The 12,987-nt window shown below is 40.5% G+C and overlaps 1 protein-coding gene across 2 annotated transcripts in view; it reads right to left on the bottom strand.

Annotated features, from left to right (window-relative positions):
- Positions 1-12,703, bottom strand: part of GALNT3 (polypeptide N-acetylgalactosaminyltransferase 3) — a 47,464-nt gene extending 34,761 nt beyond the window's left edge. Inside the window, exons 1-2 of one of the 2 annotated variants that reach the window (XM_017889183.1) lie at positions 11,536-12,703; positions 311-379 (exon numbers count right to left, since the gene is read on the bottom strand). The gene's annotated coding sequence lies outside the window, so the exon portion shown is untranslated. The remainder of the gene's footprint in view (positions 1-310; positions 380-11,535) is intronic. The other variant, XM_017889184.1, reaches the window with a different exon arrangement.
- Between the last annotated feature and the right edge of the window lie 284 nt (positions 12,704-12,987).

Here is a 12,987-nt window from a genome sequence, read left to right as displayed (position 1 = left end):
TTAGTCCTGAAAACTGAGTAAGATGCTGTGACTCTTGATTGTAGCAACTAAAGTTAACTTTTTTGCTACCAGAGCTAGAGTTTTTCCTATTATATAGATGAAGGGATGCTATAGTACTACTTACGTAAATCATTCATTAGCTACCACTAGGCATATACCAAAGACAGTATCTCAGCTCTCAAAAACATCTGCAAGCCAATGTTTTCTGATACCTCTACGTCCCAGCTTTTCATTGTGGGAGATGTACATACTTGGTGGATAATATGTATATACTTGTGGATGTATATATATTTGGTGGATAAGGGCTTACCGTCACTTGGCTTTTGCTGCTATGGAATTTCATCATCTCCAGTGAAATCAGAGAGCCAATTTCAATGGTCTACAAAGGAGAGCAGCCACAGATTTTTTTCATGGAAAAAGGGAATCCCTTCACTAATGTACTACTTAATACTTTAGTGAAAGAAGTATCTACTGGGCCTTTTTATGGCATGTGTTTGGAGGATGGATAGATTGCATTCAATTAATTCAACCAAACATTCCTCTTTTGAAGGAGTCCAAACACATACAAGCAGTAGGCAATTTCTCTCCATTCATTCTTCCTTTGAGGCCCCAAGAATATTAAGGAATAGGGAGTGAAGGAATAAAGAAGATTGCTTGCTCAATTGTTATCATTTTGCATTCAACTTTCTACAGGTTTACCAATGCTGATGTGATAGATACTCCTCCCCCACCTCTCAGCTTCCATTACCCTATAGAAAAAGTGTCGACAAACTTTTGGTAAAGGACTAGATAACAAACATTTTTTTTTGCTTTGCTGGCCATATTGTCTGTACTGCAACTATTCAATTCCGTTGTAGTACAAAAAAGACAGTTTGTAAATGAATGAGCATAGCTGCATTCCAATTAAACTTGTTTTCAAAAACAGGTAGTGCATCAAATTTGATCTAAGAACTATAGTTTGCTAACCCCTGCTGTAGAAATTCTAAAAGACTTCAATCTCAATATTTATAAGTCTCCCCATATTTACCGCTTCCCCCTTAGTTGCCACCTCCCCAGATGTAAAACAGAATTCTTTTCAAGTCTTCCATAACATCATTTTTTATTATACATAAAATCTGTGTCTACCTTTAAGATTAGGCTATATATGTGCCTAATTTGAAGCAAACAACATCCTTCCACTTCTCCAACTACCTTCTGAAATTCCTACATTATCCACTCTTCATGGTTAAGGTACAAGAAAAACTCCTTTAATATAAAATTTGGGTTGGAAATAAACCAGTCTCAGCCTAAACTTTAATTCTTCTATCAACAGATGGCCTCAAGTAGGGTAATTTTACCCAGAATCATGCATAGTCGATTACCGTATACAGTGAGGCCTACTAAACACACACTGAATGCCAAGCTCCAAATAAGGGAGGGTGGGGTGCTTAATTCCACGGGATTTACACTTAATTATTTAGGCAAAGGGAGAGGCCCTGATGAGTTTTAAGTAAGGTGATGACCTAATGAGAACTGAAATTTAGAATGATTATCCTTGAAGTTGTGCTGAACACAGAGTTTTTGGGGAGGTAGAAAAACCTGATAGGAGGCTAAAGGCATTTAGGATACCCTTAAAACCAATCCAGGCAAGAGATAAATATAAGGGGCATGGAAGCTTGGAAACAGATTTTGGAAGTAGAGTTAGCTGAGCTCAGCAAATGAGTCAATGTGGAGGCTACAGAGGTTGTTAAGTTGTGATGGGTGTCAAAGATGTGTTCTGGGCTGGGCGCGGTGGCTCACGCCTGTAATCCCAGCACTTTGGGAGGCCGTGGCGGGCGGATCACGAGGTCAGGAGATCGAGACCATCCTGGCTAACACGGTGAAACCCTGTCTCTACTAAAAATACAAAAAATTAGCCGGGCATCGTGGTGCGCGCCTGTAGTCCCAGCTACTCGGAGGCTGAGGCAGGAGAATGGCGTGAACCCGGGAGGCAGAGCTTGCAGTGAGCCGAGATCGCCCCACTGCACTCCAGCCAGGGCGACAAAGCGAGACTCCGTCTCAAAAAAAAAGATGTGTTCTGGACTTGTTGAAAGGTGCTAGCTAGCTAGGTGCTTGTAATCCCAGCTACTCGGGAGGCTGAGGCAAGAGGATTGCTTGAGCCCAGGAGTTCAAGACCAGCCTAGGAAACACATCAAGATCCCATCCCAAAAAAGAAAGGTGCTAGCTAATGGAGTGCTTTCTCTTCTGCATTATCTTCAGTGGTAGACCTAGAACTCAAAAATATGAGACCAGAGGCCAGTGAAACTAATGGAGGCAATGATAGAGGGTAGAGTACAAGAAGGAGACTGAGGTCACAATAGAAACAAGTTTTATCCAGTTCAAAATGATGGGTCACATCTGAAAAAACAAAGGTCATGTTCAAAAAGCTCAAAGAAAACAATTTCTATTAGAAACCCTGTCTGCTTTATTAATTGTCCTCTAGAAATGAGCCCACTCTGCCATTAAGTATTTACTATCAGATGTTTTTCCCCCTTTCTTCTTACCTCATTTGACTTAGAATTATCAAACTTGCAGGGCTGCTTACTACTCTAGTCTCTGTCAAAGCATAAATCAGATGTGAGGATGACTTCTAGAAATCCCATAGATATGCTAATGCACTAGTGAAATGGCACACCTGTAACTTGCACATTAATGCATTGCTCTAATATCAAAGGGTTGAAACAACCTAGAACTCTACCAGTAGGGAAAGAGATAAATTATGATGGAGTAATATGATTAAATATTTTGCAAAATAAAAAGCAAAGCTAATTTATATCCTGATATGAAATGATCCCCACAATATAATTAAATGGGAACAAAAAAAGCAAGCTTTGTATTTTAAAAAGAAGGAAAATACATATGTATTTTTTTATATTTTTAAAAAATAGCATTGGTTACCTCTGGAGAAGAAAACTGGTGTCAGAGGACAACAGTGAAAGGAAGATTTATCATATACCCTTCCTAACTTTTGAAAATGGCGAACTTCAAACAACTGGAGTTCACAAACAACTGCAACTACTAACACATGTTTAAGAATTAAATAAAACAGAAAGGAAAATGTGTAAAGGTAGAATAAAGAGTTTTAGGCATGCAATATCTCACATTTCTTAATTCCATGCACCATTTTTCAGGAAGCTAGTGGTGGATATGTGTTTCATCCAAATGAGGGTGTGAATAAAAAACAAAAGTCATAGTACCTAAGGAATAGTGGCTCTATCAGAGATGTCAGCAAAAAGAAATTCCAAACAACCACCATGGAACAGGCCTAGAGAGCAACAGTCCAAACGGAGACAAGAGCACAGATTGCTCCAGTAAGGGACCAATAAATGTTATGTTAGACTACATGTAAAACCAAGCTGAAAAGATGTTAGAGTACACAGAAATTGCACTCTAATTGACATATGGAAACACTAAGCCAAGTGTTTTCTTAAATGAGTTCATTATTACTCCTAGGATTTAAAAAAAAAAAATTCTACAAGTAAAGAATCCTACTCGTAATATGCTTGCTTGACTCAGTAGTAAACAATATCTATGTAATCACACTAAATAAATACTAAAATGCAAACAAAACAATGTGAGAATTATATTGGGAGGTCAAGGAGGGAGAGTAGAGGTGGCTGTATATGAAAGATCTAAATATTTATCTACCATAATGGGAAGTCAGTAGATATTGCCAAATATTGATACATTAAGAAACAGCAGTATAAGTATATTATTTGAAAAGGTTAAGTGCTGGAAGAAACATTTAAATAAATGAAAGTAGTTGCTTTTAGGCAACAGGACTGGGGAGATGAGAAAGGAGGGGCAGGGTTGACTGGATTTTTATTGTTGTTGGAAGTCTTTTAACAACCCTATTTTATTTTATTTATATGTAAGTAGGACAAATGTACAGTCATGTCCTGGTATCTGCAGGAGATTGGTTCCATAACCCCTGTGGATACCAGCATCTGCAGATGTTCAAGTCGCTTTTATAAAATGATGTAGTATTTGGATTTAACCTACGCACATCATCCCAATTACATTAAATCATCTCTAGATTACTTATAATGCCTAATTCAATGTAAATATTGCATAAACAGTTGTTATACTGTGCTTTTTTATATTATTTTTTATTGCTGTATTACTTTTTTCCTGAATATTTTCAATCTAAGGTTGTTTGAATCTATAGACACAGAATTCATGGAAATAGAAGGCGAACTGTGCAGGATTTGGAATTGTATTGCTTGGACTTGAGTCTTGGCTCTAATCTTTCACTAACCTTGTAAATAGAGGCAAACTACTTCATCTCTCAATTTTCCTCTCTTTAAAATAGGGAGGAAAATAGCATGCACCTCATAGGGTTGCTTTGAAGATTAAATAAGTAAACTCATGTAAATTGCTTAAAATATGCCTGCCATCTAAGTGTTCAATAGTAAATAAGGACCAATACTTATTATGAGAATAAATATAAACTGTTATTACTTGATAAAAATATAAAGGCATTAATAACTAAAATCTATTTTTAAAAAATGGGCCATATATTAATGTCTGCCTCCTTTGTGGGGAAACTTTTGTTTTTATAAGTTAATGCTCTCAAGTACTAAATAGGACTTTATTTCTTTAGGCTACAGTCTTCACTCTAACCCATAGTTAGGGGAAGGATGTGGTGAGACTGTTGAAAAATTCCAAGTTACAGTTAGGGATGAAAAAGTGGGAGCTCAAACTGGAATTTGAAGACTGCACGTTAAGTAGTTAGGCCAAAAGGGGAGGAAGAGCCTTCCAGGCAGGGAAGACCACTTGCAAAGACCTATAGGCAAAAGGAACATAGCAATATAAAAAGATTGGTGGAGCTGGAACAATGATGAGTGTGCTATGTGTTTGATGGGAGCCAAATCATGCCAGGCCTTTGGGCATGTTAAGGAGTTTGCCTTATCTTAAGGGCCATGAAGGGCTTTATGCAGGATATAACATAACCACATGTTTTGAAAAGATCACTCTGGGTGCAAGGTGAGGAACTAACAAGCAAGAAGCCAGAATTAGCTCAGACAGACAAACAGGGAGGCCATGGCAAAAGTCCAGTCAAGAGATGATGATAGAGATAGGAATGAATAAAAGTAGATGGATTTGAGAAACATTTAGAAAGTAAAACTGACAGAACTTGGCATAGGACTAGCTAGGAAGAGATGAAAGGAGGACTGCTAATTCCAAGAAATCTTTTGCCTCATTTTTGTTTTTCTTTGTTTGGGAGAGGGTTTCAGTCTAGTCTAACTCAATTATATTTTTTAAGTAAAGGCTGCTCCTTTTAAGCTCCTCAACAATAATAATATACTCAATTGTGGAATATGTATAAGCAAAAGCTGCAAGACATTTCAATTACAAAGTTAACTTTTCACTTTTAAACGATAAAACCCCCAGATCTTGGAACAGAACCAAAAGTCCCCAAAATAAAATAGAATTCAAAGTAATGAGATGGAAGTAACAGCAAACCAAATTAAAGACTAATTAAGTCAGTGAAACAAGTTCGCCACTCCCCAGTTTCTTTGGTTACTTCCCATTAAAAAGGCAGATTGGGTTGGGCGCGGCGGCTCACACCTATAATCCCAACACTTTGGGAGGCCGAGGCAGGCGATTCATGGGTCAGGAGATCAAGACCATCCTGGCTAACATGGTGAAACCCCGTCTCTACTAAAAATACAAAAAAATTAGCCAGGTGTGGTGGCGGGCACCTGTAGTCCCAGCTACTTGGGAGGCTGAGGCAGGAGAATGGCCTGAACCCAGGAGGTGGAGCTTGCAGTGAGCCGAGATCGTGCCACTGCATTCCAGCCTCGGCGACAGAGCGAGACTCCGTCTCAAAAAAAAAAAAAAAAAAAAAAAGCAGATTGACTTATACTGCCTGCCGATGCCTCTCCCCTCTCTGTGACACTTCTACTCCAAAATTTTTATTCCACAAAAGGCTTAATGGAAAGGGAAATTTTGCATATTTTGCAAATAATCCAAAAGGGGTGTGTGTGTGTGTGTGTGTGTGTCACAGACAAGAGCAAAAGCAGAGTATATTTATATCATGTCAAGCAAATAATAGAAGTATACACAGGACACCTTACACTGCTCAGGTATATGTGGAGACGTGGGTGAGGGGACACAGTTTCCCAAATGAGGCAAGACCTTTTTGAGTCTTAAGAGTCATTAAGAGCTATAGATAGAGGTAAAAGTAGAAGGAAAGGCACTCTCTGCAGTGAGAAGTGCAAAAGAAAAGCACACACACACAAAAACAAGAAGTCTATTGCTGGGAAATAAAATGTCGGCTTATGGAGTATCAATCCAGAGTTAAGCAAGTGTCAGATCCCATGGGACCATTTTAAGGGATATCCTGTAAGCAACAGAAAATTGTTGAAGGATTTTAAGTGACAGGGAGAATTTACATTTCTAAAAAGATCATCCTCATCCTCCAAATGATGGACTTAAGGATGACAACACTATCTGCCGAGATACCAGGTAGGAAGAAGCTATGATACCCTAGTTAAGAGATGTTAAGACCCTTAACTAGAGCAATAGAAGTGAAAGAAGAATTTATGGCTTGGAGAAAGGTGTAAAATGTTAAGTGGATTCAGTGTTCTAATGGTTGTTGTCTTAGTTCATGCTATAACAAAATACCTTAGACTGGGTAACTTAAACAACACAAATATACCATTCACAGCCTGAAAGCTGGGAAGTCCAAGATCAAGCTGCTGGCAGATTCAATTTCTGGCGAGGGCACATCCCTCATAGATGGCCTCCTATGTGACCTCACATGGAGGGAGGGCAAAAGGCTAACAAGCTTTCTCAGTCCTCTTTTATAAGGACATTATCTTTTATAAAAACACAAGAGGCCAAGGCCCTCATGACCTAATCACCTCCCGAAGACCCTACTCCTAATACCAATACACTGGATTTGATTTCAACCTATGAATTTTGGAAAACACAAACATTCAGACCATAGCAGTTGTAGAGGCTAAGAAAAAGAGTTTAAAATTACCTCTGGATTTTTGGTATGGCACCTGGATGGTGGTACACATCTATGATTCACTCCCCCAAATCCCTGCAGCAAAATGTGTTTCAAAATTCAGGATTTGACAGCCTGTAGTCTCAGCTACTTGGAAGGCTGACATGGATCACTTGAGCCCAGGAGTTCAAGATCAGCCTGGGCAACATAGTGAGACTTTGTCTCATTAAAAAATCAGATTTTTTTTGGATATTAGAAAGGTGATATGGTTTCCATACCCAATGTAAGAGTGTACCCCAGCAGGGCCTGGGGCAGTATTATGTAATCAAACAGCACTATTTCTGCAGCTGGACATAACCCACTAAGTTAGATACACAATCACAATAGCCTCCTGACAGTTCACTCAGGCTTTGCTCCAATTAAGTTCAGGTTTTGCTAACAAATGATTTAAATTTTGTTTTGCTTTGTTTTCAGAGGCTGATTTTGGAATTATAGACAAGAAATGGTACAATGTACTGCTATCTATAGATAGAATACAGAAAGTGAGCAGGTTGTTTGTTCATTTGTTTGCTTTTTGATGAGATGAAGGTTCTGGTTTGAACATACACAATCTCTGGTGATGAAGAAATGTTAAGGATATCCGAGAGACAATCATATAGAAAAGAAAATTAGTTTGGACAGTTTGAAACTGAAACAATTATAGGGAAAAGGTTTACTTGGAGGAATATTCTCTATTCAGTGCCAAAAATAAGAGCCCAACTCTGAGAATGACCCAAGGAAATGTCATATAATTGTCAGTAGTCTCTAATGACCTATAATTCAGAGTCCTACTTGTCTTTGCTTTTCAATAAGTGAACGTACTTTCGTCTCCTGCCACTGCTGGAATTGATTTGAATTCATTTCTCCCCCTGAGTGTACATGAGTTGTGTTACATTTTACCCAAATTACATAGTATGAATTATTTTGATACTAACTAGATGCATAATTGAACAGGTAATTGAAAATACCTTCCTTTTCAATAGGATTTTATATCCATAAAGTATCCATCATTTCAAATGTATTTTTACACTTGATGGACTAGAGAACTGAATACATGTGAAGATGATTCAGGCACTGATCGTTTCCAAAATCCTAAATATAATAATATTTTCCTTAGGAGAAATATTTCACTCACCAAGAATGTAAAAGCAGGTTAAAATTGAAAGTGTCTACAGAAGGCTTAATTATCCAATCAGAGCTTTCAAGACTACATTCCTACAAATCATTTAGGGATCTATTTTAATCTCTCCATGTAGTCTTTTGGTGGAGAGGGGAAGTGTAATTCCTATAATTTGTCTCTTATACTTGTTTCATAATAAAAGAGAAAAGCATTAAATATTAACAGAATATAAACCAAATAATAAACTGGCTATGTTTTCGCTAATAAATTTTTTAGACTCCACCCAGGACTCTAACTCAGTCATAAAACTTTAAGAGTTTAGAACAGAGCTGGACAGAATGTTTCTCCCTCAAAATTTCACTTAATTCTTACCATCAAAATCCCCTCAGAAAAAAATATTTCTAGTTTTTCCTGTTCCCAAATACACTACAGCATGATGAGAACCCATTCAACACAAAATATGTATAATGAACAAGGCTTCATACAGTTCTTAAGATTTTAAAGGTTTAATCTAGCACCAAGGTCCTGGAGCCTCAAGCCCTACAATACATGTTTAATTAGGATTACAGTACAGTTTTTAAGAAATAATTTATTTTCTTTCATGTGAGTGGGTATATGCCTGTGTGTGTGTGTGTGTGCGCGCGCGTGCATGTATGACACATAGAAAAAGAAAGCTGGTAGAAAAATCAGCCTTTAAAAAAACAAAAATTTAACAGAATAGTGCTATTTTCACATTGTAGGCTCCAGCACATTCGTGGTCATAAAGAGGTCTAATGCGTTTAGACCAATATTTTAAAAAATAAAATAATAAAGAACATCCAAGTTGTAAGGTTAAGCACTGTTTTATATTAATAAACTTGTTTCATTTATATACACTCACATTGGAGTTTATGGAGTTGAGGCAGAGAATAAATTAGTTATTGAGGATTGCAGTAAAAGAAAAAAAAGTTTAAAGAAACTTAGTGTTAAGGATGTGTGCTTGAAACCAAAAATCTGGAGTGTTGCAAACGGATGAAAGGCACTGGGTAGCTGCCTCATAAAATATATTTTAAGCCAATATAATAAAAAGATCAAAAGACTAAATAACGTTATCCACATTGACTTAAAAAATTAACTGTGGCTTGGAAATACCAAGAAGGAAATAAAAATCTCACTTGACATGACATCGTCAATATGCATGCTATTTCACAATGAGAGGAGCATGATGCCTTCACTTGGTAGTCTCCATGAAGTCAGGCATCATTTGGACAAGTAGAAATGAGGGTAAATCAGAGCTGAAGAAAGAGCAATAGACTATTCTGTAATTACAAAGGCCTTACAAATTATATGAAAGAAAAAAGATAAACATCTTATGATAAGTGAGGATATGGGTGGTAAAAAGTAAGATACAGGAGTCATGAGTCAAGCCACTGGAATGATCATGCCGCCTCTGGGTGAAATGAAATTAGAATACCTCTCTTGGCTTCAATTTTTCACAAATGAATGGTTTCACTACTGAATCTCCAAAGTGAGAAAGGGATCGCGAGAAGGCTAGGGCTGGAAGATATTCCTGATTGTTTTTAAGGCTTTGTTATCTTAATCTAGGAAAGCATTATTTTTCCTATTTAACAAATAGATTAAATCACATCGTTACTCTGGCTAATGAAAACATGTTACATTTCTCACTAGAGGTTAAGAGGAAAGACAGTCTGATAACATCTGCCCAGTAAGTAATGAAGATTAATATTCAAAATTCAGGGAACAACTCCTATATCTTATCTGATATTTAAATAGTATTAAGCATATTTATTTCTCTGTATGGAGATGAGATTAAGAGGTCAGGTGAGAGTCTTTCAAGAAATGTAGAAAATTCCTGGTTGAATTAATAATTACGTCCTGTTATGCTGTGGTTGGCTTTTAGATTTCCATCTAATCTTAAAAAGAAGAAGAAGAAAAAAAAAACCCACTACATGTTGCATAAGGCATTTTAAGATAAACGTACAACTTAAAATATATTTTAAAATATGCAGAGATAGAACAAAACAAATCTAGTGGAATTGTTATTATTATTAGAAACTCCTCTGTAAAATGTTGGCTAAAGCAATTCATAAAGAAAGATTCTCGGTACAAACTGCTCAGTAAAGTTTAACATGCGCTAGGACTTCAGATAGATATTAAAAGTTAAATTTAAAAAAGTCTGATGGCATGGTGTGACTTTAACCTCATGGATTTTAGCCACAAACTCAAAGAAAAAATACATACAATAAAAGAAGCAACAGAGTTTCCCACAAGCAGAGATTTTTCTAATTAAAATGCTGTCACTTTAATAATTTTTTAGCTACAGAATTTGAGTGTAAATGTCTTCATTATGTACTGTAACTTCTCTAGCAAGTTATGTTAACTTAATAACGTTTTCAGAATCGGAAATATTGGTAACTCGATGGGATTCTTAAAACAGAAATAGTTTCTTTGATGAGTTGGAAAGAGAAGGAAATAAAAGTCTAAGGTAAGCGCCAGTTTCACCCTCAATTCTCAGGCTTCAGAAAAGCCTAATTAGGCAGGGAAAGGAATTTGGGCCTGGCACACCCAAGCTTAGACGTGGCAGGATCCTGAAACAATTTTTTTTTTGAACCTTTGAGTCATATGCCACAGGCAAACCGTAACCGCGATATACAGGTCCTTAAGTCAACAGGTCCTCTAAAGAGATGGTGTGTGGTTGGTGCGTGGCAGTTGGATTTCCTCCCGCCACGGAAGAAAAGAACTCTTCTCCATTGGACAGGAAAGTGGGCCCAACTCTGGCTTGGAGAGCGCACCCGGAAAAGTGCAGAGTCGAAACAGAGAGAGAGGGGTGTCTGCGTCCCGGCCACAGAGCCCCTTCCAAACCACTCGGAAACCATTTAAATGGCTCGGCGGCCACGGTTTGCTGCCTCGAACTGTTTGGGGTCCCCGGCTGGGAAAGTTGCCTGGCAAAGCCATGCCCTTCGCGGTCGCGGGATGCCCTCTCGGGCAGAGAGGCTGGAGGAGACAGGCAACCTGTTAACCGGAATGGAAGCGCGCCCGCCTCCCGCCGGGCCCTCCCTCTCAGGGTCCCCACGCTGCGACCCTCCCAAGGGCAAGTCCGGGGCCACCAGGTCTTTGATCTCGGTCCAGCTCCTCTGGGGCCGCCCCACAAGGACTGGCGGGGCACCGTGGGCGAGAGGGTGTGACCGGGCTCCCCCTGGGGCGCCACCTGCCCCTTGGCCCGGAGAGCCCCTTTCGGGGTCTCTCCAGGGGCAACTGAAACACTGCTCTCGAGACCGACTCCAACCGGCCACCTGGACCGTAGCCCTGTCCCCAACATGTGAACCCCCGCAGCTGTCCTCCCGCCTGCTTTAACGCAGCCCAGGGGTACCGCATCTCCCTCCGCCTGTCGCTGGCTTACCTGGCGGGCGGGCAGGGCAGGACGGCGGGAAGCGGCGGCCGGGCGGGCGCTGGACGTGGGCTGGACTCCAGGTGCAGGTGGCTGCCGCTGCGACTCCGGTTGCTGTCGCTACAGTTGCGGCTAAGTAGGGCTCCTCCTCCGCCGCCGCCTCCTGCCTTCCCGCTGGGCCTCCCGCGTTGCCTGGAGAGGCAGAACCGAGGCTCGGCTTCCTCTTGGAGTCTCCCAGGTGAGCTCCAGTCTGCGACGTCGGCAGGGGCGAGGCCCCGCTCCCGCGCCTGCGCGCCAGCCTCCCGCCCCGCTCCAGCACTACCTGAGCGCTCCAGGTGAGAACCGTTGACCGCGCGCGCGGGGTGGGGGCGCCGTCCGGGCCAAGCCTGGCTGTTGCGCGGCTTCTCTCTGCGCGATCGGCGAGGCTGCTGCTCCGCGCAAGTTGTGGCTCCCGGTCCGTCTACATTGGAGGAATCCTGCACTGACCTGGTGGCAGTGATCACCTTGTAGCCAGAGCAGTCTGCTGGGTCCTTGGGGAACCAGAAGTTCTAGATTTCCCCCACACGCTTCCTCCCTTCCTCCTCGGTTAGCCAAAATGAAGGGGTGCGCTGCCTCCGAGGACCACTTCGGGAGGGCAGCAACTGCTGGCTCATGTGGTTTCCTCGGGCAGGGTTCAGCAGCTTCTGTCACCAGTTAGGTTTCGTGAGCTTCCTTCCCGTGTAGTCTTGATTTCATCACTTGACTCACTTCAGCGCAGCTAGTGGTTTCCGTTTCTGTACGCGGGCGCTCTGGTAGGGGCGCCTCACGTCCAAAGGAGGAGTCTCCTTCCAAAGAAGAGCCTTTGGTATTTGGCAGAGCCTCGCCAATTTGGGGCGCACCTCCCCTCCCTGGGATGCTCTCAGAAGGCAAACCAATTCCCAGAGGGAAAAACAGCCACAACAGAGAGAACCCTTGCTGTTCCTGTTCGGAAAAAGATTGGGATTTCCTGGAGAAGGCTTGCTTCTACTGTAGGTTCGTTTAAAAACTCCACATCTATTCTGGAAGGGGACAACGCAGACTCCAGGAAGATGGTGGATTTTGCTGTTTTTAAGACAAAAAAAAAAAATTGTTAAACAGTATTTGTTCCGTTTATGACACAACTTTCTGTTTCAGCCTTCCTTATGCTGCTGTAACAAACATTGACACTTCCAAAACGAGGACTTAAAATGACCTTTATACCTTTCCATGAACTCATTTCTTTGGCTCTATCCCAAAGATATGTAGGGATATAAATCGAAAACTAGCTAAAAACTTTTTGGTGGCATGTTTAATCATATGGTGGCAGGTTTTACTATGAAGTTTAGTTGTGGCCTTCCTCCTACATTTTGACATGCTCTTATGGTGCTTATTTACTGTTTTATTAGTGCTACGCGTGACCTAAAAATAAGGTTTAAAATACAGGTTAGTATAGTATCAACAAGTGTA

Source organism: Rhinopithecus bieti, unplaced genomic scaffold, assembly GCF_001698545.2.
Source record: "Rhinopithecus bieti isolate Rb0 unplaced genomic scaffold, ASM169854v2 scaffold_18745, whole genome shotgun sequence".
NCBI classification, from domain to species: Eukaryota; Metazoa; Chordata; class Mammalia; order Primates; family Cercopithecidae; genus Rhinopithecus; species Rhinopithecus bieti.
This window is presented reverse-complemented; position numbering and strand designations above follow the sequence as displayed.